Source organism: Cebus imitator, unplaced genomic scaffold (genome assembly GCF_001604975.1).
Source record: "Cebus imitator isolate Cc_AM_T3 unplaced genomic scaffold, Cebus_imitator-1.0 Scaffold38, whole genome shotgun sequence".
Lineage (NCBI taxonomy): Eukaryota > Metazoa > Chordata > Mammalia > Primates > Cebidae > Cebus > Cebus imitator.
Window position 1 is genome coordinate 7,667,075 of NW_016107353.1, and position 4,724 is coordinate 7,671,798.

General features: G+C 41.6%; 1 pseudogene across 1 annotated transcript; it reads left to right on the plus strand.

The window, feature by feature from the left end:
- Positions 1 to 382: 382 nt before the first annotated feature.
- Positions 383 to 3,095, plus strand: LOC108302129 (annotated as a pseudogene). The gene has a single exon (XR_001824223.2). The product of XR_001824223.2 is annotated as a TAR DNA-binding protein 43-like (transcript).
- Positions 3,096 to 4,724: the final 1,629 nt, after the last annotated feature.

Consider the following 4,724-nt stretch of genomic DNA (forward strand, 5'->3'; position numbering starts at 1 on the left):
AGTTAGTCCTAAGGATCTCTTTTGCTAAATCCTATATCCAAAGGAGACCAGAATTGACATGGACTTTTGAGAAAACCCTAGGCCATGTGCAGTGGCTTATATCTGCAATCCCAGCACTTTGGGAGGCTGAGGTAGGCAGATTGCTTGAACTCAGGAGTTCAAGACCAACGTGGAAAACATGGGAAAACCCCATGTTTTCCCAAAATACAAAAATTAGCCGGTGTGCTGGCATGTGCCTGTGGTTGCAGCTACTCAGGAGGCTGAGATGAGAGGATCATTGGAACCCAGGAAGTTGAGACTGCAGTGATCCAGGATCACACCACTGCATTCCAGCCCGGGTGACACAGTGAGACCTGTCTCAAAAACAAAAACAGAATTTGTAGGAGCGAAACGGTCGCTGGGCTGCGCTTGGGTCCGTCGCTGCCTCGCTGTCCCTATCGGGCTTCCCAGCAGCGGCCTAGCGGAAAAGTGAAAGATGTCTGAATATATTCGGGTAACCGAAGATGAGAACGATGAGCCCATTGAAATACCATCGGAAGATGATGGGACCGTGCTGCTGTCCACGGTTACAGCCCAGTTTCCAGGGGCTTGTGGGCTTCACTACAGGAATCCAGTGTCTCAATGTATGAGAGGTGTCCGGCTGGTGTGGAAGGAATTCTGCATGCCCCCGATGCTGGCTGGGGAAATCTGGTGTATGTTGTCAACTATCCCAAAGATAACAAAAGAAAAATGGATGAGACAGATGCTTCATCAGCAGTGAAAGTGAAAAGAGCAGTCCAGAAAACATCTGATTTAATAGTGTTGGGTCTCCCATGGAAAACAACTGAACAGGACTGAAAGACTATTTTAGTACCTTTGGAGAAGTTCTTACGGTGCAGGTCAAGAAAGATCTTAAGACTGGTCATTCAAAGGGGTTTGGATTTGTTCGTTTTACGGAATAAGAAACACAGGTGAAAGAATGTCACAGCGGCATATGATAGATGGACGGTGGTGTGACTGTAAACTTCCTAATTCTAAGCAAAGTGCAGATGAGCCTTTGAGAAGCAGAAAAGTGTTTGTGGGGCACTGTACAGAGGACATGACTGAGGATGAGCTGCGGCAGTTCTCCCAGTACGGGGAGGTGATGGATGTCTTCATCCCCAAGCCGTTCAGGGCCTTTGCCTTTGTTACATTTGCAGATGATCAGATTGCGCAATCTCTTTGTGGAGAGGACTTGATCATTAAAGGAATCAGCGTTCATATATCCAATGCCGACCCTAAGCACAATAGCAATAGACAGAAAGAAGTGGAAGATTTGGTGGTAATCCAGGTGGCTTTGGGAATCAGGGTGGATTTGGTAATAGTAGAGGGAGTGGAGCTGGTTTGGGAAACAATCAAGGTAATAATATGGGTGGGTTGAACTTTGGCGCGTTCAGCATTAATCCAGCCATGATGGCTGCAGCCCAGGCAGCGCTACAGAGCAGTTGGGGTATGATGGGCATGTTAGCCAGCCAGCAGAACCAGTCAGGCCCATCGGGTAATAACCAAAGCCAAGGCAACATGCAGAGGGAGCCAAACCAGGCCTTCGGTTCTGGAAATAACTCTTATAGTGGTTCTAATTCTGGTGCAGCAATTGGTTGGGGATCAGCATCAAATGCAGGGTCGGGCAGTGGTTTTAATGGAGGCTTTGGCTCGAGCATGGATTCTAAGTCTTCTGGCTGGGGAATGCAGACAGTTTGTGGTTGGTTGGTATAGAATGGTGGGAATTCAGATTTTTCTAAACTCATGGTAAGTATATTGTAAAATACATATGTACTAAGAATTTTCAAAATTGGTTTGTTCAGTGTGGAGTATATTCAGCAGTATTTTTGACATTTTTCTTTAGAAAAAGGACGAGCTAAAGGAATTTTCTAAGTTTTGTTACATGAAAGGTTGAAATATTGAGTGGTTGAAAGTGAACTGCTGTTTGCCTGATTGGTAAACCAACACACTACAATTGATATCAAAAGGTTTCTCCTGTAATATTTTATCCCTGGACTTGTCAAGTGAATTATTTGCATGTTCAAAATGGAAACCATTGATTAGAACTACATTCGTTACTCCTTGTTTTAATTTGAACCCCACCATATGGATTTTTTTCCTTAAGAAAATCTCCTTTTGGGAGCTCATGGTGTCACAGTGTTTGGTTATTTTGCTTTGTTTTTTAACACTTGTCTCCCCTCATATGCAGAAGTACACTATGAAGCCTTCATTTAATCTCTGCAGTTCATCTCATTTCAAATGTTTATGGAAGAAGCACTTCTTTGAAAGCAGTGCTGTAAATATTCTGCCATAGGAATACTTCTGTCTACATGCTTTCTCGTTCAAGAATTCGTCATCACGCATCACAGGCTGCATCTTTGACGGTGGGTGTCCCATTTTTATCCGCTACTCTTTATTTCATGGAGCCATATCAACGCTATGAACGCAAGGCTGTGATATGGAACCAGAAGGCTGTTTGAACTTTTGAAACCTTGTGTGGGATTGGTGGTGGTGCCGAGGCATGAAAGGCTAGTATGAGCGAGAAAAGGAGAGAGCGCGTGCAGAGACTTGGTGGTGCATAATGGATATTTTTTAACTTGGCGAGATGTGTCTCTCAATCCTGTGGCTTTGGTGAGAGAGTGTGCAGAGAGCAATGATAGCAAATAACGTACGAATGTTTTTTGCATTCAAAGGACATCCACATCTGTTGGAAGACTTTAAGTGAGTTTTTGTTCTTAGATAACCCACATTAGTTGAATGTGTTAAGTGAAACGATACTTGTACTCCCCCTACCCTTTGTCAACTGCTGTGAATGCTGTATGGTGTGTGTTCTCTTCTGTTACTGATATGTAAGTGTGGTCATGTGAACGGAAGCTGATGGGCTGAGAACATGGACTGAGCTTGTGGTGTGCTTTGCAGGAGTACTTGGAAGCAGAGTTCACCAGTGAGCTCAGGTGTCTCAAAGAAGGGTGGAAGTTCTAATGTCTGTTAGCTACCCATAAGAATGCTGTTTGCTGCAGTTCTGTGTCCTGTGCTTGGATGCTTTTTATAAGAGTTGTCAATGTTGGAAATTCTTAAATAAAACTGATTTAAATTAAAAAAAAAAAGTAAAAAACAAAAAAAGAAAAAAAAGGAAGAAAGAAAACCCCTGAGAAATATTTGATATATAATCCTCCCTGCTATATTTGAGACACCCAATTGTATCAGGAATAGTCCACAGATATAGAAAGATGCTCCTTTTGAAACATTTTAACTATAAATAAACCATCAATTACTGAATATATATATATATTCTTGTCACTCCCCTGCCCCCCACTATTTATAGGGGAAAAGGCAAAATAAATAAATAAATCAATAAATAACACATGGAAATATCAGTGATAATCTTTTAATCTCATTGGTTGGGACCAGTTGGAGATGAATAATCTGATTTGCTAAGAGTTCATGGCACACTGGCTATAGAAGAAAACAGCACAGGGAGGTAAATGCCCAGGCAGCTTGCAGATATTCTGGAGCACTGTACTCAGCCTGAATCAGGCTTTTGACTTCAACATAAGGGAAGGAGAGTGAGTCACTAAAAAACTTCCCACTCAAAGTTGATTTGTAAGTGATGAGTTATGTATTAGTGATAAATTAGCAGGTTTTACTTGGATGTCTCTTTACATGCTTAGTATATAGGTATAACATTTTAAATCATGTCAGTAACACAGGTTCAACTTTTAAAATAGATATTAAAAGAAAAAATAGCACAGTTGCATGTCAAATATACATGCCTAGAATGACAGCCTTCAGTGGGGACCATGTGGCTATTCTCAAGGCCTCGCTGCCATCCAGTGTCACTCTACCCCAATTGCAGAAGGAAGGAAACACACAACATTTTGAATACTGGATTTGCAAATATAATCATAGAAAGGTTTACACTTTTTTTAAGAAAATAGCTTAAATATGATTTTAAAGAAAAAAATGGCAGAAGAATTTCTTCCTAATTCTATTACATGAGACATCCTCAGCCTCCCCTCCTAGTTTTATCTCGTTTTTTTGTTTGGTTGTTTTTTTGTTTTTGAGACAGAGTCTCATTCTGTTGTTAAGACGGAGTCTCAAGGCTGGAGTGCAGTGGCACAATCTCAGTTCACTGCAACCTCTGCCTCCTGGGTTCAAGTGATTCTTTTGCCTCAGCCTCCCAAGTAGCTGGGATTACAGGCATGGGCCACCGCACCTGACTGATTTTTGTATTTTTAGTGGAGGCAGGGTTTTGCCATGTTGGCCAGGTTGGTCTCGAACTCCTGACCACAGGTGATCCACCCACCTCGGCCTCCCAAAGTGCTGGGATTACAGGTATAAGCCACCATGCCTGGCCTTCCCTTCTAGTTTTAAACATTAACGTATTCTTCAAAGTCAGATGGTCTTCTCTTGTCACTGAACTTTGGTTGACTCTATTTTGTTATTGGGGACATTTTCTAGTTAAGAAACATTATTTCACAGTGTATAAATTATCAGTAGTCCATAGGAAATCTTAAAAGGTGAAAATGGACTTGATTATTCATATTATTCAAAGCTTTTTAGTCTTTTTTTCTTGGAATCCATAAATGGATGGCCATCTGGCCTTCTTGTTCCCACTACAAACACAATCACTTTTTCCCAATAAAGTTATTGCTGATTCCCTCTTGATTTTGATTTTGTTCTAAATGGGTCTTTTTTTGACAGCCACAGAGTAAAATGTCTTG